This window comes from Podarcis pityusensis (assembly GCF_964106645.2).
Source record: "Podarcis pityusensis genome assembly, chromosome: 11".
Lineage (NCBI taxonomy): Eukaryota > Metazoa > Chordata > Lepidosauria > Squamata > Lacertidae > Podarcis > Podarcis pityusensis.
Genome location: NC_138036.1, coordinates 32666845 through 32689680, shown reverse-complemented (window position 1 = coordinate 32689680; position 22836 = coordinate 32666845). Strand labels below are relative to the sequence as shown.

Sequence of the window (22836 nt, the reverse complement as noted above, 5' to 3'; positions counted from 1 at the left end):
TTAATAAACATGCTAATATCTGGTTTGTTCATCTGTCAATAGGTTTGGAAGTGCAACATCAGAGATCAGTCTGAGTGAAACTAAAAGGTCAATTCTGTTAGTATTAAAGTCAACCAGGTAGCAATGAAGTAGACTGGCATGATTTTTGCTCGGGTAGCAAGTGCCCTGATTGTCTGTGGGAGTGTTTCCTCTGTATATGTGGTTGAATATTTCCTTGCTATAAACAAGGCCTGAGGTGAGAAAGACAAAATTTATTTCGTTAGCCTCAAATTATACACTGGTTTTGTTCAGTTTCCTCAGTAAAGTGCTACCAGGATTTGCTTTCTTTCTAGACTCTGTGTTGTTTAAGTGACTTTGCTAACAAATGCCTTATTCCTCTTCAGGCATTACCATTCTATGTGAAGATATCATGTGGCACAGGGGAGGGACAAGCATGCTTGTTCCATCCCCACCCACACATCATTCCCATACCTACGAATGTTCCTCCATGCATTTTAGAAATCTGTAAAAACCAAGGTTCTAAAACACATGAGGACCTTCCAAGAACACAGGGAGCTCTATGTTTCATGTAGTCTCCCATCCTGCTATGAGTTGAGGGTGATGGGAATAATTATGAGGGGAACAGAATGAGTGTAGTCATATCTGCTGCCTCTGCTCACATGATTTCATCACAAAATGACAATACCTCCAGAGGGCTATTGTGATGAGATCAATTGGCCTTACAGTTTGAGAACATCTGCCATAAAATAGACCATTTTGAATAGTCACTGGGGCTGGAACAAGACGCTTCAAAGAAGTGATTCAGTTAAAGGTGTTGTAAACACATATGGAGAAATCCAGTAGGGAAAGACAGGACTCCACAGCGCTATCTGGTGTCACAGTGCTAAACTGCATATACAACGCATACAAAACACTTTTTCTTTACCAATCTTACTGAGCCCTAAGACGCATGACTGCCATTCACATTAGGTGTAAAATTCATTCCCCACCCCGACCCCGTTTTGATGCTTGCTTTGTTTTTATAAAATTAAATTTTCACAAAGGAAACAAAGGGAAACAATTTTGCTTTAAATGCACCATGGTGACATGCTTCACTTGCGCTGATGATAAACCTGCAATTTAAAGTTAAGCTACTGACTGGAGGAGGGAAAGCATTTCTGCAATGTGTCACCCACTTGCAGGAAGAATCTTCAGCGGACATTCTGACAATCTCTGATCACTATGAAGCCTGCTGCGTAAATATGTATATACACAAAAGATGCTCTCTATTTCCTGTTCTTCCTCAGAAGTCCCACTGATGTTGACTCGATTTATTCATTTCTTTCTCTTATTTCTTCCACCCCTGCAGGGAGCATGCAAAAGGTTTTCTGTTGCACAGTTTATAGAGCAACATGGAATTGCTTAGAATTACATATTTTTAATCCGTTGATGTAATCATTGCAGTTTGCCATTTTCCATTATACTGTTTATTTGATCCAGTGAGCAATGGGAAAATGACTGCATTGATTTACACAGAAAATGTAGTACCCCATTAAAAACCACCTATAAAAAGAAAATAATAAGGAATTAGAAGCCTGAAGCCAGTGTGTGTGTGTGTGTGTGTGTGTGTGGTTGGAAGAGGAAAGGAAACATGGAGAAAATTGATTAAATTAACTAGATGCACTATGGTCTGACTCTATACAAAGCAGATCTGCATATTTAACAGTATCACAGATCTACAGAATGACAGAAACAGTGTATGGATTTTGTATGGCCGCACTGAAGATGAAAGAATGGCACATCTCTGGTCGGGGAAATGATTAATATTAGTACGTTCAAGTCTGTGTTCCACTATAATTCAAATTTTAAAACAGCAGTGAAATTGCCACAGTAGTTCAGGCATCGGTTGCTTCAAGAAGGGTTTGCTGCAACACACTCTATGTGGGGCTTCCTTTGCGCTTGACCTGCAGTTAGGGCAGAATGCTGCTGCACAATTGCTGACTGGAGTGAGGCTTTGTCAGCATATCACACCTGGGCTCAGAGGTCTGCATTGGTTGCCGGTTTGCAACCAAGTGTTGCTATCAGTATACAGTGGTACCTCAGGTTACAGACACTTCAGGTGACAGACTCCGCTAACCCAGAAATAGTACCTCGGGTTAAGAACTTTGCTTCAGGATGAGAACAGAAATCACACGGCAGTGGCACGGTGGCAACAAGAGGCCCGATTAGCTAAAGTGGTACCTCAGGTTAAGAACAGTTTCAGGTTAAGAACGGACCTCTAGAACGAATTAAGTTCTTAACCTGAGGTACCACTGTACAAAGCCATTAACAACTTGGGACCAGTTTACCTATGAGATTGCCATACTCCACATGTACCCAATTTGACCTCTTCAGTCAGTGGAACTGGCACTACTACAGGCTCCACTTGTTCTGCATTTGTAAGAACTCAATCATTTAGCGTGGCAGTGGCTACACTTTGGAACTCCCTGCCTATTGAATCAAGCAGGAGCCTTTGCTGTACTCTTTTCGGCACCTGCTAAAAACATTCCCATTTAGACAAGCCTACGTAGATGCTTAGAAAACTGAGGTAATCTTAGTCTGTTTTAGTATTTTAACCTCTGTATGTTTTAAAGTTTGGATTATTCCCCCCAATCGATTTTTTATTGTTTTATCTTTTTGTTAGCTGCTTTGAGGGTTTTTTTTTGGGGGGGGAGGGTTACACTCAAGTGGTGTATACATTTTAACGAATGAATGATGCCTGCATCAATAATAATAATAATAATAATTTATTATTTATACCCCGCCCATCTGGCTGGGCTTCCCCAGCCACTCTGGGCGGCTTCAAAAAAAATATTAAAATACTATAATACATCAAACATTAAAAGCTTCCCTAAACAGGGCTGCCTTCAGACAAGAGCTTCCTGTTCCTGTTTCACAGGTGATTCATTCTGTATTTGCATGTGCAAAATTTACTGGCCAGCTTTCCTCTGTACATAGTCAAGGCTCTTCATTATTCTGTGTGTGAAACATTTATGTCCAGCATTTCCTTATAGAAAGCTCAAGCTAACAACAAAATCAGAACATAATTTAACAGGTGGCCTGGGTGATGTGGAGTGCCTTCCATCAGCTTCTGCTGTTGGCCCAGCTGCACCCCTATCTGGACAGGGATAGGCTAACTTCTGTCTATGCTCTGGTAACATGTAGGTTAGATAACTGCAACGGGTTCTATGTGGGACTGCCCATGAAAATGGTTCAGAAACTTCAGCTCGTGCAGAATTCAGCAGCCAAGTGGCTAACTGGGGCAAGACAGTTTGAGTGTTTTACACTAATCCTGACCTGATTGCACTGGCTGTCAAATAGTTTCTGCGCCTAATTCAAAGTGCTGGTTTTGACCTATAAAGCTTTAAATGGCTCAGGGCCGCAATACCCAAAGGACCGCATACCCTCCAACATTTCTCTGATGAAAATAGGGACATTCCATTCCATAATGATAATTTTACTTTTTGTACTCCACACATCTTACTGGGTTGCCCCAGCCACTCTGGGCAGCTTCCAACATATATAAAACATAATTAAACACCAAACATTTTTTAAAAAAGCTTGCCTATACAGGATTGCCTTTGGACAGCTTGTGAGTCAAATAACTCCATACCCCCCAACATTTCTCCAATGAAAATAGGGACATCCTTAGTAAAAGTGGGACATTCTGGGATCAAATCAGAAACTGGGACGTCATCTCTAAATCAGGGACATCCCTGGAAAATAGGTACACTTGGAGGGTCTGGGATCACCTCTCCGCATATGAACCCACCTAGATCCTGCATTCATCATTTGAGGCCTTTCTTTGTGTGCTTCCTCCATGAGAGGTCCGTAGAGTGGCAACATGAGAACAGGCCTTTTCTGTGGTGGTTCCCCATTTGTGGAATGCTCTCCCTTTAGGTGCCATTCAAAAAACAAGCCTCTTATCCCAGGCTTTTGGCTAATTAAACAATCCATGGCCTTTAAACTGTGTATGGAGCTATGTGTTACTATGTTACACATGTTTGTGTTTTTATATTGTAAACCACCCTGTGACCCTTGGGAGAAGAACAGAATAATACAATTATTCTGCCAATAACTAAGTTGGGAGTGAGGGCAGTCTGATGGCAACCTCTGTCACCCATTGATCACCAGGGCTGATTGAGCAATGACTGTTTGTTTTCTGCCCTGACTGCTCTCAGTTAAAACCCCACTGTAACAAAACAAACTTGGTAAACTTTCTTCTTCCAGAGCCTGGAATAAAGTCCAAGTGTCAGGGACTGGGCAGAGGAGAAATGGCAGAGACCGCCTCCCCAGCCTGATGCTACCAGAGAGGAGGAAGAGAAAGACAGTTTAGTTTTACAACAGGGGGTTGTGGGAGGTCACAGCTCAGAGGCAGATGAGGGGAAAAGTTGGGAGATAATGGGAGAGAAGGAGGAGGAAGCAGCAGAGGGGCGACAGCTGATGGACATGGCGTCTGTAGAAAGCATTCCAGACCCCCCCCTGCCAGAACCCAGCGAGTCTTGAAAGTAGGAGAGCAAAGAGCTCAAAGACAGAGGGCATGTAGGAGCACCGGTAGAAGTGACAAATGAGGAAGTGGGAGAGACAGGGCATGGAGATTCACTTGGGACAACACCATTATCCAAGAGGCTGGGTTGTATAGCCTCTCTCTGTAATTATTGAATAAAAAAAGGCAGTAGGAAACCTTCCCTTGTCTTTATACTTTCCTGGGCAACCAGCTGGGAGCCGCTGCCAGCATCCTGACACCAAACTTTGTTCCACTCGCTCTCCAGACATCATCCATTCTACTTCATTGCCCTAAGCACATTGGAAAACCCGGCTGCCCTCCAGGCTCTGCAGCACTGGAGAGGGCACTTGGGAGTACAGTATTCCTGTTGGCAGCCTATTCCATCTTGCTCTTCCATAGTGAGATTGGGACCTTGACAGGAGTGCCAGAGATGCCAACAGGAAAGTTCCCTCTGAGGATTCAGAGATCCTTTGGATAACAGAAGTCTCTGAGGGCAGCCCATCTTTATTTTCCCCATACCACTACAGGTATGAACTAATGTCATCAGAATAAACCTCCCATGGAGATTGTTCATCTCTGTCAAAGGTGCACATTTGATGGCACCACCCACAGAACTGAAAACAGCGCTCTTTGTGGTGAGAACCACAGTACATATCATATGCTTTATCAACCATATGCATAAATTCGGTCGGGAAACTATGTTGCAGCAAAATGTGCCCCATTCTTCATGTTACAGCAGATTGTGTACCAGATTGCGCTACAATACGAACATTATTTTGTGAGAAAGGAAAGCTCTGCATTGAATCTCCTGACTTAATCGAAAAGGAAAGATTTTATCAGGAAGCCAAGGCCTATAAAACAACATGCCTTCAAAAAACCAGCACAGTAAATAAAAGCACAAATACAAGAGCATGCTGATAGTGGAGGAGATATATAGATATAGGTATATTGTGATTATAATCAAGGTTGCTTAAGCTCCTGTGAAATTGAATGAGCAGTTCACAGGAAGAAACAAAAGGGGAAAGAAATGTTAAAACAAAATGACAACAAAGATTGGCATTTGTTGATTTTAAAGCGGATTAATAAATGTGGGCATAGATACTGGAAGACATGGTATTGCATACTCCAGGCATCAAGACTTATTGGTGTGTGCCTCTGTTAAAAGATCCCCCAAATTGCTAAACTGAAGTGCTCATAAAGTGTCATTTAAATGCCCATGATGCCTAAGCAGCAAGTACTTATTAAAATTTAACAAAAAGTTCCTTAGGGGACTTGAAATTTGAATTCCAAGATGTGCAAAGTCCATCTGCTACAGCTTTGGGTTCCATAGCTTCAGCAAACTTATTTGACATGAGAACAGGTAAAACCCATGGCAATTGCAGCAATCATATGACTGTCCTGCTTTCAGGAGCATATCATCTAGATATTTTTTGCCTATTCATATGAACATTATATTAATGTTCTTTTTATTTTTGTATAGATCCAAACAAAAAAGTGATGGTGGCATTTGGAGTAGTGCCCATACGGGGTTCTTTGTATATTTCTGTGACCATAGCTTGAGTTCAGAAAAAGGGCAACTTTATTAGATACTCTCTGCTAGATTATGTCCCTGTGAAGTGTCTCGAGTGTTGCTGTCAGCTGAACTCCACATTTCTCATCTTCCTAATCACCAGCTAACAACTGAAGGCCATATATAACATTGGTTTGCCATTTGCAAGGCTTCTGTGAAATGAGTGATGTTCACTCTGACAGGAATTACAACCACAGTTTCTCAAGCAGCAGCATTTACAAGAAATATGTGCTAAAAAAAACACACCACATTTCTGCTTTTAACTACAGAGCTGACATTTACACCATACATAGCAGGGATGGTTATCGAGCAGGTAGGGACTGAAGCAGAAATAAAGGAATATGTAACACATCAGGAAGACCAAAGGAAAGATTTTTAAAATAAACAAAATTACAGGTGCCGTCCTTCTTTCCCTTTAACCACTCCCCAAAAGAAAATGCAAAGGGAAGAACAGATAACAGAATTTATACACTGCTTGATTGTAAAAAAACCAAAAACAAACCCTCAGTGTGGTATAGGATTGCAGTTTGCCTTGAAGCTAGCAATAAATGAGCACACACACCTAGACAATGTATTTTGCAGAGTAGAAGGCCAGCAAAAATCAAGTGTAGTATTCAAACTTTTATGTATGGAATCAGAAGGATTTGCATCTCCAACAGTCATCTGTGTGTGGATTAATCTCAGTCTACTGTCATGGGTGACTTGCTTAATATTGCAAAGGGCCTTCCCCATTGTGTATTGCAGATATTAATATAGCACAGTTTGAAGCAATTGGATGCATAAAAACTGACTCCTTTTGAAATAAAAAATGTCCAGAAACTTCATATCATTCAAAGTGTTACTAACCAGAACTTCTTCGAAACAGGTACAAAAACAAAACGATACATGCAAATACTTCCATAAGACATATGCTTATCAAAGCATGGGCTCAGCCTCTTCTTAGAAATATATTCTAAACAGACCTAGAACCAAAGGTATCTCTCTCTCTCCCTATAGCCTCCATCAGCCTGCATTCCAGCCTGATGTTGTTGCTCCTCCTGGAGAAACTCATGAGCCTCTCTTTCTCCCACTGTGCCTGGCAACAAAAGACCAAGAGGCAACTCGCTTCAAAATGGAGATTTGCAACTCGCTTCAAAATGGAGATTTGCAACTGCATACCTTAACATTGTGACCTACAGTTAAACACTCAAGTGAAAGAGCAGAGAACATCAATGAGTTAATTATTAACTCATCTAAACACCCAGTGAGCTTTAGTATATCTCAATGGAATTTTCCAGTGTTAAACCTTTCCTCAGTATACATACAGTCATTCTCCATTTCAGTGTGCAATTAAATATACTTAACATTGTGCAGATGTTAGGTTCCAGTTATGCTTAACTTTGTGTATATCAGGCCTTAATGTGTTACATCCAAATGTGTATGGGCACTTCCTGAGTTTTCTTGAGAAGGTATGGGTGTGTGCTGTTTGCAGGAGAACTGACATTTCCACTGCACTCAGTACATGAAGGCTAATTTTTGCAATTATGCTGTACTATTATTGCCAGGCGGCTGCAGTGGGAAGATGGAATTCTTCTTGGACTGACCAAATGTTTTGAATGCATTATTCCATGTTACAGTCTGTGAGAGGTACAGGATATCCTTCTCGGCCAAAGTTTTCCATAGATGAGAATTACTGGCTATTGTTCCACGTGGATTGTCTTAGATGGTGAAGTTGACACAGGCAAAGTGCATTTTGGCACTTGGCATTTCTGGCAGTGCAGCAGCCATGGCAGTGGTGGGGTGAGGTGTGGGGAAGCAGCCTATGTTGCAGGATGCCCCAGGTGTTGAGAGCCTAGTGCTTCCCAGCTCTCTAGCCAGACTACATAATCTGGTCCCATATGTACTCACTGTGGGATTTTGTAGTCTCCTTCCTGTTGCAATTAGTATCTAATTTGTGCAATTAGGAACATGATATGCTGTTTGTAAGTTTGTGAAGTTGCACCCCAACTGGTGAACTCCCCCTCAGGAATATCGGCCCGATGCCCTCTTTATTGTCTTTTAAGCAGCTGCTAAGTTTATCCTGTTCTTCTGAGCCATCCACAATTCATCATTTTGCTTTGGCATTGCATTATTGCTTTGTTTGAGGTATTTTCTTGCTTCTTAGCTGCTTGTGCTTTCTGTCCGTGTTTTCATCTGCTGTTTTAAAGCAGTGTTCCTATGTATTTTTAATCACCTGCTGCTTGGCTTTTTAAAATTTATAATGCCTTTTTGTACAGACTATTTGAAGATTTTTGTGTGCTACCCTTCAATACTATTTGGGATCAATAAAGGCAATCTTTTCTTGGACATTCCAAGATGGGGGGAACATCCCAGAATCCCTATTTGGGATGGGAGAATTTTCCCTCACTTGCTCCACCTCCACGGCCTCCTTTTCTCTGTCTCTCTTTCTCCCCACAGTAATGTCCTAATATTATTGTTCCATATCAGCAGTTTTAATGGCAGCTGTGAGGATGCCACTTGATTACCTATGTGAGGAGAGGTGAAACTGTCAGGAATAGGAAGTGAAGCGTTTGTTCCATTTCATGCTATTTTATTAAGACCTAACCCATTTAATGAATATTTTGATTGTTCATGGCATCTGCCTCAAGTTTGCGTGTGGTCACGCAGGGAAGCATCCTCTTTAAATAGAGCATCTTTTTACATCTAACATTTAATCTGCCTCAGAACTTTCACAGCAAACTCCATCAGTTGACAAATCAAACAGATATTTCTTCTCCACCCTGCTAACACTGCAAGCTCAACATAGCATGCAAAACTCAAGCTGTGTCCTTTCTGCTTCATATAATCTCCTCAATAAGGAAATTCTTGAATCAAAACTCAGCTAGCTATTTTATTGATATTGCATGCATGAGGTGGAAGAGAATAGAGTGTTAACTAGGCTGTAGCCCTGTGGTGGTGCATACACATGGGAAACTTTCTAAAACTCAAGATTTTTTTCCACATGCCTGCAATGTTGCGATGGTAACTTTGTAAAATTGGCTGAAATTTTCAATGCCTGTGAACACTCCTGTACTTTGCTTGACTGGCATTTAGGACAGGCTGGTTTTGTCTATCCACTGCCTTACTGAATGGGGATAAGTGAAGGAGAAATCTCACATCCACAATGGCTTATGTGTAACTGAGAATGGGAGAGGCTATGTTCACCTATTTCGGTGACATATTTTAGTTCTGCCAGGAAGTAGTGAACCTGTGAGCAGGTACCGCTGGGTGGGGCCCCTCAGGCAGGTGGCAACAATCAGTCCCTAAAATGGGAGTGTGTGATGGGGCTGGCTGGTTGCCAACATCCCCCAGCCCCTATAAATCTTTGATTTAAGCTGCCAGGGGAGGAAGAGAACATGCCGTGTTTTAGACTTGCTGTGTGATGTTCTGTAGCTGGTGCCAGAAAAGAAGCCAATAAACCCTGGTAACCCATTCAGTGCCTGCGTGTGATTGATTAGCAGCTTGGAAGGAGGACTCAGGAAAGGGACCGCCCTCTTTGACAATGGCAAACCACACCCCTGTGTTAGTAACAGTATGTGATTAGACAATCAGCTATAGGGGACTGAGCAGGATCTTTTCGGGTAGATTCCACAACTGGCCTAAAGAACCACATTTTTTGCCTGCTCCATTCTGCCCAGCTGAGGGTGAAATAATTATGACCTGGCTGCTATTTATGACCTAGTCATACCTGGTATAGGCACATGAGGCTACCCAGTGAGCACCCTGAAAGGTGAAGAGACACTGTCCTAACATACCTCTTATTACTGGCCAGCTAAAGAGGACATGGGCCCTGTTTGGGCATGACTCTATTGAATGCTGGCTAGCAAGGGTAGAGGGTACCCCCTTGATTTACTTTTAAGGAAAACATCAATTGAAAGGCTCAGTTCAGCAAGTTGGCTGCTCTGAGACCTTGAACTATGATGATGTTACCTGGAAGTCTTTGAAAGTGGAGGGAGGGGAGTTTTTTGTTTTTGTTTTGTTCTTGTTTTTATCATGTACTTTGTGTTTTCATATTGTATTTTTATGTTGTAAACTGCCCTGAGATCTATGGATGAAAGGAAAGAAGGAAGGAAGGAAGGAAGGAAGGAAGGAAGGAAGGGGGTCATTAACTGGTTCTATAAGAAATAAATATCACCCTATGAGCTAAGGAGCCATGGGTAGAGGGATGACAGAGGTTCTCTTGGCCTGGGATTGGGAATGTTGGAAAATTCCAACAGAAATGGGTGTGGAAATGACTGGTGCTCACTTATTTGTCCCAGGTCTGAAGCAGAAATCAGTCCAGCAAATATAATCAGTATTTGGTGCTGCTGTTGTTTTCAGGCCTCCACAAATGATATATAATTGATTATACTTTTTCTATGCATGACTCTGTTCCCTTTGCATTGAAATGAGTATTGTGGAATACTGTACTGATAACATACCTAATTACGTAAAATTGCAGCACAGTGCAGCCAAGTAACATTTATGTCGGCAGCTGAACAGCAGCAGAATGGAAACAGCACTGTATGCAACCAATATGGGTCAATGGAAAGTAACGTACTCTTACATCCATACCAGGAATTGCCACTCTTTTTACACTAGTGGGCATATTTGGATTTTTGAATGAGTGCCATAAGCACTACCCACTCTGGCCAATTCTTTCCCCTGATCCTGCCCAGATCAACTCCTGAGACATGAAAAGAGAGAAAGATGCACATGCACATACAGACACACTTTACTTTCCAAGAAAGAACAAGGTAGTTACCATCACTGCCTCCTGACCAGGTAGAAGCAGTTCAGAGGCTTTGTGGGCAACAGGGAAAGACCTAAAGGGTGCTAATGCACCCACAGATACCACATTGGTGATCCAATTCCAGGCAACAGCGCCAATAATTCAAAAACTTAACCTTTTTTAAAAAACGGTATTACTAGCTATATCCCAAAATCTTCAGCAAGCAAATGCTTTCTAGCAACCAGCAAGCCCTTCCTCCATACTGGATGAACTGCTGTGATGCCACAGGTACCCAAAGGTTGATAGGAAGATGAGCTTAGCTGGGGATTGGGCTGAAAGGTGGGACTAAAAATAATAGCTAACAGAACGTTACAGGAAGCAAATGGCCAGAATTCAGCATAAAGCAATGAGAATGAACTTTCTCATGCATTTTCTCAGGCTTCCGCTTCTGCTGCTACTACAATCCAGTCTGATGACAAATGTATAAGGTCTAAGTGCAAGTTAACATTCCAGTATTGTTTATTCCCCAAGATACTTGTCACAACGGAAAGGCTTTTGATATATTTTTCTTCTTCCAGAGCTCATTGCCTTAAAACTTTTCTCATGAATTGCTATTGTTGTACATTACACCCAAGAGCTTCAGGAAAACTGAAATATATGCCATCACTCATTGTCAGCTTTTTGAATCTTCACAATTGCACGTTTCAACCAAGTATTTAAAACTCTTGTTGGTAGCATTAAGTGGTGGGTTATTGTGCTGCACCTTGGGAAAAAACAAGAGTGGTTGTCCCCTACATATGGTAATCTTCATTGTGGGGCAAGATGTAAACTATAAGGCTTTAAAAACACACACCCTGAACCCTTATTTCACTTATTTATTTAAAATAATTGTATATAATCTTTAAAAGTAAAGACCTTCTTCCTATGGTTTGCAAAACATAATTTTATTTATTTATTTTATTTCATAAAATTTATATACTGCTTGATTGTAGAAAACCTCAAAGCGGTTTAAATTGGTTATATTTATTCCAATTAACTAAAACAGAAGCATTAAAGCATTCCAAATCAAAATAATACTGTCAGTAATATAGCTATAGTCAGTAGTGGTTGACTATGGGGTGAAAGGCAAAAATGCTAGCATTATATGCAGCCAGAGCGTATGCTAGGCAGAGCCAAATAATTCAACTTTTGTCCTCATCTTCCTCCCTGCTGTGTTCTATAGTGGCAACACTGAGATTAAGGAGGAAAAGGCTAGCAGCAGTGTCTGCTTGTAAGAAAGATGGCAGGCAGGCAGCCAGGTGGGGATTAGCTGAAGGCAGAATGAGGTTGATGGGGACAAACCCCAGTCACTGTAAGGAATCAGCCTCTGCTGGTAACAGTCAAAATTGTAACATGACAAACCAATTAAAAGCAGACTAAAATATCCATGCGTGTAAAACCCCATGTAAAAGTAGCCAGGGAAGTAATCAAGGGTGCCACATGGAAAAAGGCATTTGATAGAAATGAGGCCACAACAAATAGGACCCTGTCACTTCTGCCAACAAATCTGTGGGGATATCAACAAGGCCTTTGTGGCTGATCTTAGAGCGAAGCATATTTCTGCAGGTGGACCTTCAAATAAACCTCACACTGGATAGACTTGTGATTGGTTTATCTGGCGCTCCTGAGGACTAGGCAACTGGTCTTCAAACCATTATAATGTCGGCACAAACACTATTCCTTCTTTCTGGACTTTCTATTGGAGTAAATAATTTGAGAATATTCTTTTTAAAAAATCCTGCCAGAATAGTTTGTTCAACATAATGTTGACCCTTTGAAAAGCTTTTCCTAAGCTGTTCTTGAAACTGGTTCAAGTCTGAACTCTGAGTATTTCCTAGTGTTGAGAATAATAAATTTCAATCCCCTTGAGAAATCCTGCTATATGTTTGGGAGCTAGTTCCCATCTTAAGCTTGAAAAATGTTGGGTTAAGAACAGGTTTTGCCAACCATCATATGTACATCACCTCTAAATGTGATTATAAATGATCCTTAAATGCCGACTTTACTGAACATAATCAGCTTATGCCAGCAACAAATTTGAGTTCTCTTTTTACACCCTCCTAGGATCTGTCAAGGTCAATAATGCTGAAGCTGTACATTTGAGATAGTTGCTTCTGAAGAAGAAGGGGAGAAAAGCAATCATGCAGCTTGTCAGCATGTTTTGTAATTAATCTTGAAGTGCTCTGTATATTGCGTAAACTTTGAACCAATTAAAGTATGTACTTTACTAACAAGGTGTAAATCAGAGGAAATCAACATTAGAGAAACATTGGCAACAAGAGCAGGGTTCAAATTAGTACCATAATAACAGGTATGCTTTGGCTGTAGCTTGAAACATTGTCTATTCATGTTGCATTCCACTCCCACAATGAATACTAAGAGGCTTGGCCCTCCGGAGAACTTTAAATCCTACCACGCTGCAAGTAACAAGCAGATATTAGTCTTTCTGCCAAAGAAAGTCAAAGAAGAGAACTACATATGTATATTCTCTCTCCCCCCCCCCCCTTGCCTCCTTCTGGTTTTTGTAATTTTAGCATATGCATAAGAAGCTGCCTAGGGACGCGGGTGGCACTGTGGGTTAAACCACAGAGCCTAGGACTTGCTGATCAGAAGGTCGGCGGTTCAAATCTCCACGACAGGGTGAGCTCCCATTGCTCGGTCCCTGCTCCTGCCAACCTAGCAGTTCAAAAGCACGTCAAAGTGCAAGTAGATAAATAGATACCACTCTGGCGGGAGGGTAAACAGCGTTTCCGTGTGCTGATCTGGTTCGCCAGAAGCAGCCACATGACCCGGAAGCTGTATGCCGGCTCTCTCGGCCAATAAAGCAAGATGAGCGCCGCAACCCCAGAGTCGGTCACCACTGGACGTAATGGTCAAGAGTCCCTTTACTTTTACTTTAAGAAGCTGCCTTATACAAAGTCAGACTGGAATCAGCTCTCCAGGGAGTCAGACATGGGTCTTTCCCCCAACCTATGAGTGTTTGATATTGAACCTGTACATTCTGCTTGCAAAGCTCATGCTGCACCACTGAGCAAGGGTGCGAAACATTCTGCAAACATTTTAAGCCCAATTCAAATTTTGTTTCAAAGTGGATACCCTCATACTGGGTTGCTGCCATGTATCGGTAAACAGAAGAATGTTTTTGTGTGTAGCTTGCTGCTGTTTCTACTGTATAAATCTTATACAGTGGTACCTCAGGTTGTGAACTTAATTTATTCTGGAGGTCCATTCTTAACCCGAAACCGTTCTTAACCTGAGGCGCGCTTTCGCTAATGGGGCTTCCTGCTGCCGCCGTGCCGCCAGCGCGTGATTTCCGTTCTCATCCTAGGGGAAAGTTCTCAACCCGAGGTACTACTTAGCGGAGTTTGTAACCCAAAGTGTTTGTAACCCAAGGTACCACTGTATAGTAAGAGAAGTAACAGTGACCCAGTGCTATCATCTGCTCTATTGAACCATTTGAGTCTTACAGCTAGGAGCTGCCATTTTTATTTCATGGGGTCGGGTTGTCAGAGAGGGTAGTAGTACCAATGGGGTATTTGGGCAGTGATTGACTTGGAATGGAAGAAATTATCTAAAAATGGAAGAAAATCTAGTAAGATTTTAGAGAATACTTTTGACAACATTTGTGCACCAGCCGAGTGTCATTCACATGTAACTGACCTCTCTAGCAAAGCATTAGTGAATTCAGCTCCCCCAACTCCACTGGTTATTACTTCAGTAGCATCAGCTAAGATCCTTGTAGAAGATGAAACCAGATCTGCATTATATATTTAAAAGATATTCAGTGCACATTTAAAGCAATGACTCCCCCTCATAAAGCTACCATTTCCAGCACCCTTAGCAAACTACAAACTCCAGCATAGGAGCCAACTCCTAGGGGCCAAGGCATAAATTTCTAATGGAGCTGGGGCCCCAGAAGTTGATGGGCATTGCCATTCAAATGATGTGTGCACACCAAGACATGATCAACTTTGCAGGGCAGGGCTTATCTGCCCCCTCCCCAATATTTTTTTCAAGTTGGCACACCTGATCCCCAGAATTCCTTGGGGGAAGCACTGTGCTTTAAATGTGCATTAGATATGTTTTGAATGTATAGTGTGGATCTGCCCAAAATTAGATATTTGCTCCAAATTTCACTGAATATCAACTCCAAAGCCTTAGTTAACAAAGACTGGACAAAATTCAAATTAGTATTGGCCAACTACGAATTCATTGCAAGTTAACGATAGACCTTTTGTTAGTTTTTGACAGTGGTGCATCATTCATGTTAGACTCAAAAGCATCTCAGATGTTGTTGTTTTCTGTACCTATTCAGGAAAGGAATAATTTCAAGTCATCCATCTTACTTGTTTTGTCGTGTGCCTTTCAATATAGCTGTTTGCTACATATGCAGACACCCACTGCCATTCATTCTGTGCTTGACAGGTTGAAAACTATGTTTAGACAGACTGTTCAATCATTTGGACCAACATATGTAAAAGTCAGGAAATATTCCAGAGGATTTTTTAAAAAAAACCACACAAGTTGATCAAAGAGGATTTATGCATCTTACGAAATGTGAGCCACCAGCAATTTCTTCTAGACAAGACTACTTTTCCTATGATCTAATTAATGAAAATCCCAATCCGGTCAGCGTTAAGTGCTTTTAAAGCCAATTGATTTCCATTTCCCTTCAGAAATGAGTCAAGCTCAATATTAGAAGATGTGCTCCATATTCATAAGGTTTTATCCTGATACATCCAATTGAGAAAATCTCAAAGGAACATAGGAAGCTGCCTTATACTGAGTCAGACCAATTAGTCCATCTAGCTCAGTATTATCTCTACACCGATTGGCAGCAGCTCTCCAGAATTTCAGACCAGGCTCTCTCCCAGCCCTACCTGCAGAGTCCAGAGATTGAACATGGAACTTTCTGCATGGAAAACAGATGATCAAGTGCTGAGTTGCAGCCCTTCACCTAACAGGACTGGCATGGGACAGACCCACACAAGAGATCTTGGAGAGCCACTGCCAGTTGAAATAGATAATATTGGGCTAGATGGCCCAATTCAGTGTAAGCAGCTTCTTATCTTTTTACTCTCTTAGTAAAAATCAATGGGACTTACACATGCAAGTGAAATCAATGGACTTACAAGTGCAAGTGAAACCAATTGGATTTACACAGTGTAATTGTGCAGCATTGTAGCATTTGCTGCTAAGGATTATGGACTATAGCCATATGTTGAAAATATACCGATAGGCATGGATTTGCAGCTCCTAGTACTCTTATGTGATTTTGTATTTACCAAAAGAGACAAGAAATTCGTACGGGGGATCAAAGGCGAGAAACACAAAACAGGCACGTGCTTTCCAAGCAGAATAATTACTGTGCTTAACACATTTTGTATTGCCAAGACTGTCTAGTACACTATATTCTTTACAAAGTGTTTGTATAGCCTTTTAAATAATAATGTACATTTCATTTTTATAGCCAGCCTTTTAAACATTTGGCCACATTATGAAACTGTGCAGAAGAGATCAAAGCAAAAAGTTTATTTTATCTGGCACTAAAAAATTGCATTAGTGTGAAACGATGTATGTAATTATTGAGCCACAACTTACATTGTGCCTTGGATAAAAATGAACATGACAGTCTTAGGAAGAAGAAAGAGAGGACCAATAAAAAAAGAATTTCTGGGTTTAATTCAAGTGATGAAGGAAGGATATCAAATTGCTTTATTTGGTATTTGAGCATTTTTCATTCCCATGTAGCATAGTAGAAAGAAACTCCCCAAGTAGGATTTATTTGTTTGCTCAAAATCAAGATATGGTGATGGGTAGAGAAACGGAACATTTAAAATGTGGGATATTTTAATTACAAAAAAGAAAGCAATATCTTAGGCAATACCTTAAGTAATGCCATTTCACACATGAACAAATATTATTTTTAGGTACAAAGGTAGGAAAGTAATCCCAGGAAATATCACTCTTGGTGACCTAGAATCATAAGCATATTTATTTGGTAATACCTTATATTTGAATGAATGCAGCTAAATAAAAATATTTAGGCTTACATATACAGATATTTTTTCCAGACAGTATCAATATATGCAAATAATGATGGTGATGGTCATTCATATTGATATATTCATCCCACTTCTCTGAATGGTGAAGGTTTTGGGGACTTTTGTAAGGACATCATCAGAAATTATATAATAGTGGGGTTTATTTGCCTTAGCTACACTGTTATCAGTTTTGTTTTCATAGCCCCTCCCCGCAAAAAAACCCCCACAACCACTACAACAGATATGCTTACAGAGTATCTGCAGTTCAAGACAACACAAAAAACCATAATAATATATTGCAGAAGACAGTTCAAACAACCAGTGTAGAAAATTCATAAAACCATCGGCCAAAAGCCTGAATTCTTTATAAAATTTTTACATGTTTCCTGAAAGCAGTGGGAAATCTGTTTATCCCTCTCTTTTCTGCTTTGGAAATGCACGCTACTGACTGCTGACAGGAGAGGGTGCATTTTTTAAAAAGTCTTCTGTAAGTCTGTTGTATAATGCCAGTGTAGGGCACACAGACAATTCCAATACACAAAAGCAATGACAGTGATTGAAGCAGACTTATGAGCTAACTCTCAGATTGAGAACAGTGATGAGACATTTGGGGTGAAAGGGTTATCAAAAGATCAGTATCAAAGACTTCTTGCAAGCTTTCACATGTAAGGAAGGAGACAGGTTTCTGAGAGAGCATGTGACCTTTTACGGACCTGGTTCTTTTACCATCCTTACTAATTATATGAAGAAATATTATACAATACATATTTCAACAGCATAACTTTATAAGTCTTTTGGTACAGTTATGTGCATTCTTGAATGTGTTTATGTGCTAGTTATTTTAGGAAATCTGGAGTGTGTACATGTATAGTATGTATACAATATGGTGTGTGTGTGTGTGTGTGTGTGTGTGTTTTTAATGGAACTGGTTAAAAAAACCTTTTGAAATCACAGACTGAGATACACGGTGTGTGTTTGTATGAGTGGATAAGCTCAATATCAACATCAACATGTTCAGAAAATTCCAGCTCTAATCTAGATCAGGGTTGATCAGGTCTGTACTGCAAATACAGGAGATCATGACATTGCTCCCCTCTCATACATGGTATAGTGTCCCCACCTAGCAATTGCCTACCTTTAGTATTAGTACAGACCACCTGGTGCATAATAAGCCTTCATCTCTGTGCTATGTGCATAATAATCCATTTAACATCCTAGACTCTATTGCTTTCATTTGGCAACACCGCTTTCATTATAGTAGAATTACCTTAATGTTGAACATAGCATTGGCATTACATTCCTCCTACATATATGCACCTGTTATATTTGGCATTTGTGGAAGTGACTTTGTATGGCAACCTATTTCAAAGCAAGCATTTAGGCTTCGGCACTAGGTTTTTTTTCCTCCAACAGAACAAACAAAACTGCAAGCAGATGTGCCCTCCCTTCCCCTACAGCATTTTGCAAAATGGAGAAGACACTGCTAGCACCATTTTTCCTGCCAGGGATCATGGGACTTGCACTTCAGATCCCATGATCTTTGGGAGAAACGCTTCTGGTTTCATCACCACACCAACAATGCCTTCTTCAGCTTGTAAACACAGGAGAAAGGAGACAGACCTACTGGCCTCATTCAGGATGGAACTTGCTACTCTGCCCTGCCCACCTCCCCTTATTGCAGAAGCAGATTGCAAGGTGGCATGGAGTCATTACACTAGTTTCCTGGCAAATGGGTCACTGCTTGTTACTGGAGGGGATGTGGAAAGAGGTCAGCACCATGCAAGTGCACCAGCAAAGCCAATCAGACACTCCTGCTAGTGTGCTTGCACTGTGCTGACCTCCTACTTGAATGCTTGTCCAACCATAGCAGGCAGATGCTATATTCCCAAATATGTACCCTATGTAAGGTCACATACATATCACACACACACACACAGATTGTGTGCATGCATGCGCACACATGCACACACATGCAGTGTTAGAAATTTAGCTCCCTGGGTTTTCCAGACCCTCCAAGTGTCCCTATTTTCCAGGGATGTCACTGATTTAGAGAAACCATCCCAGTTTCTGATTCGATCCTAGGGTGTCCTGCTTTTCCTTAGGACGTCCCTATTTTCATTGGAGAAATGTTGGAGGGTATGGCATTATCTGACCCCCCCAAGCCGTCTGAAGGCAATCCTGTATAGGGAAGTTTTTAAATGTTTAATGTTTTATTTTGTTTTTATATATGTTGGAAGCTGCCCAGAGTGGCCACCCAGTAAGATGTGTGGGGTATATTTTCATCAGAGAAATGTTGGAGGGTATGAGTTTTGTCATGACCCAAGGAAATTTAGAATTCTAGTACATCAAGCCACTGTGACCCATCATGTCAATATATTTAGGTTCTATGGAATTATTATTGGTGAATGTCAGCCACGAGCCAAATTCATCCTGAAAGTAATTCCAGTGAGGTCAAAGAATGAATGATGGATGCAACTGAGCAGTAAATCTTAAAAAGTCACCTACTCCATGTTCTCAGACACACTGAGATTTGAAAACCTGTTTTGTAGTTGTACAGAATTAGCAAGGGTCCTATTTCAAAGTGAAATCCATTGTATGTATTTATATTTGCTAAATCCAATTGTGAACCATAATAAAGAACTATGTGCAATACATTTCTGCCCCCACTGCAAACATTTTAAGGAATGACTGAAAACATTTTAATTTGTCCAGGAATTTGGATCCCAAAGTATATTTTGTGGTGCAGCTCTAATAGCCTTTTCCTATCCTTCTCTTCATTGTATTGTGTTGTGTTGTATTTGGTGGTTTTTAATAATACTTCTGTCAATGTTATGGTATTCTGATTTAATTGTTAAAGGCCACACCGCTGTAGTTTGGATGAAGGGTGAGGTACAAATAAATAATATTAATTTAGATGATTAAGGATACAATCCTGTGATCCTATAAGGTATTTTGCATTCATTGAGGTTAGATCCATACATGTAAAGTACATTTGAAGCATTTGGTTTCCCTCAAAGAATCTGAGAATTGTACTTTATTAAAAGGAACTTGGAATTGCAGATCTGTGAGGGGTGAACTACAGTTTCCAGTATTATTTGAGTGAAGCTATGTGTTTTAAATATATGATGTGATCTTGTGTCAGAAACTGGCTGGACACTGAGGAGTGGTGTCTAGATACTGGGTACCGGAAGAAGGCGGATTGGAGAGTGAATTGAAAGAAGGGATCAGTGATCAAGAGGAGATGAGAGTCAGAGGCAAGAGAAGCTGCAGGACTAGAGAGTGAAGAACAGGTGCAGAAGGAGAGAGAGATAGGTTATCCTGGTGTACAGTCAAGGACTTCCACTCCTCCTCCCCTGCTCTGCTGTCTCCCAGGACCAGGCGAGGATTGAAGAAGGAGGAGCAGAGCAGGTTATACACAGACAGAGTCTTTGCCTGCTTGCGCGCAGCTCAGGTGGGGAGATACATAAGTTGAGGTCAGGGAAAGGGTTTTTCTGTTGCTGCAACGGCTTCATTGCATTGGTAGCTGAGAGATGTAGGACTGATGGACATGCTTTTTCCTAACTTGTAACTGCATTTTTGACAATAAAGAGTTAATTCCTCATTCTGGACATTCCTTGCCTGACAGCTCCGTGACATCTCAATTCAAAAATATATTCCACTGACGAATACAGAAAATCAGATTAATAGATGGAACAGTAGGTGTTCCTTTGGGGCATTTTTATCAATGGATCTGGTTCAGCATCCTGTCCTTACAGTGACTACTCAGAGGCCTTTGGGAAGCAGTAGCACTCTTCCCACTTGTGAGTCCCAAAAGTGGAAAATGGAGGCATACCGCCTCCAAGAGTGGATGTAGTCACCAAAGCATCATTCTCACCTCATGCCCTGAGTGGAGCATTTGGTAGAGAGCAAAAGTGCTGTGACTTCACAACAGAGATAAGTAGAACTGGATGCTACCGAGAAGGAGGAAGGAACTATTCTATACACGTGGTGACTGTTTTCAGTACCACTTCACATCTAGATTATGGGCTCCAGGCACTTGCTGTACACCTGACATATCATTGATTTGGGCTATATTTCAACTTTTGAGGACACTGCGGGAAGAAAATGAGTCATGCATCCATCATGGCAGTATTTCAAATGACTTGTCAGAAGCAAAAGCAGACGCCATGAATGGCAGACATCCAGGGAACTATCATACACTGATTAATTAATAGCCATGGCTGATCTACTGTCTGTAAAGAAGGATCCATAATCTTCTGGAACTCAGCCTGCAATGAGAATGGAATTTGCTGGGATGGGGGAAGAGGTGACCAGGGTCATAGGTGTAAATCAATGAAATCTAATAGGACCTGATATTTTGGCCCACTGCTTTGTGAGGCAGGTGAGAATGGGTTCTATAGCTTCTGTCCCACCAAGTGTCTCCAAGCGGTGCTTGTCAATGTAGGTATGGCCAATATATGTGCATATATATACACAAACAAACACACACAGTACACACAAACATATACTCAGATGGGTGGGCTATTATTATTATTATTATTATTATTATTAATTGAAACTTCTTTCCAGACCATTAGGCCTCTTAGGCTGAAAACATAGGACTATAAATTCTGCAGAACACTCATATACACTCCTGTATCCACACTCCTGTACCCACATGGTCAGTGTTTTAAAACCTCCTCACTCCAGCATTGGCACTGAGTGACTAAAAACAGTGCTTTGTTTCCATCCAACCCCACTCAACCACTGAGGTGGGAGAAAATGATGCCTTTCATTCTTAAAGAGCAGGCCATGGTCTTTATCTCTAATCTTAGCCCTGAGGTGCTTAGCAGCAAGATTGAGAATAAAATATTAATTTGACTGAAAGTTGGCCTAGGGGTATGCTGCGATCACAGAATGAGTTAAGCTGCTGAGGCAGAGAGTTGATTTGGATTTGGGTGTGGTTCGGAATGGATGTTCCATTTAGGCCTATCTCCTGCTGAACACAGTACCTTTCTTTGTGGCTGGTAATTGGATGGGTCAGCTGTGATGTTTTCAGGATGGATGTCTTATGTGTTGAGGGAAATGGTAGTGGCAATAAATGCTGTCCTAGCATATCATAATCAGAGGCAGGCATATTCAGGTTGTGATGAGGTACCGTATTGAGCTCTATGATTTCCTATAATGCAACAATAGGGAAACAGTGGCCTTCCAGTTGCTCCTTGATTCCAGGTCCCATCAGCCCCAGCCAGCATAGCTAATGATCAGGCATGATGGGAGTTGTAGTCCAGCAAGATCTGGAAGGCCCTAGGTTCCCCATCCCTACTCTATAGACGTAAGTCATCTAAGTGTGAACAAAACAGTATTTATTGAGGTAGAATTTCTGTTACTCATTATCAGTGAGGTTAGTGTCACCTAACAAGACAAAAGTGTGGTGGGTTTTTATTCATGAGATGTTGTTTGAAGATGATGCAACCCTGACAGTGCACCCTGAGGAAGCTCTAGAGAGACTCATCAACTGTCTTGCCCAAGCCTGTATGGAGTTTGGCGTCACCATCAACCTGACAAAGACCAACATCTTGGATCAGGATGCCAGCAACACTCCATGCATCAGCATTGATGACCACATGTTTGATGTGGAAGACAATTTTGTCTACCTGGGTTCCACCACAACCAGCAACTTTTACATTGACGCTGAGCTAGACAAACACATTGTCAAGGCAGCTACAGCAATGGCTCACCTGTCTAAAAGGGTATGGGAAATTGGTATGCTAATGACCAATACCAAGATTTGGTATTGCGTTTTGAGTACGCTGCTTTATGGAAGTGAGTTGTGGGCGTTTTATAACCACCAGGATGAAGCCTCGATGCCTTCTATATGCACTGTGTCAGGAATATTTGGGACATCACATGGCAGGACAGAGCCTCAAATAAAATGTGCTCTCCCAAG

General features: G+C 41.2%; 1 protein-coding gene across 1 annotated transcript in view; it reads left to right on the top strand.

The window, feature by feature from the left end:
• Positions 1-3707, top strand: part of LOC308458118 (tigger transposable element-derived protein 1-like) — a 186405-nt gene extending 182698 nt beyond the window's left edge. The window contains exon 2 of the mRNA XM_080972831.1: positions 3592-3707. The gene's annotated coding sequence lies outside the window, so the exon portion shown is untranslated. The remainder of the gene's footprint in view (positions 1-3591) is intronic.
• Positions 3708-22836: the final 19129 nt, after the last annotated feature.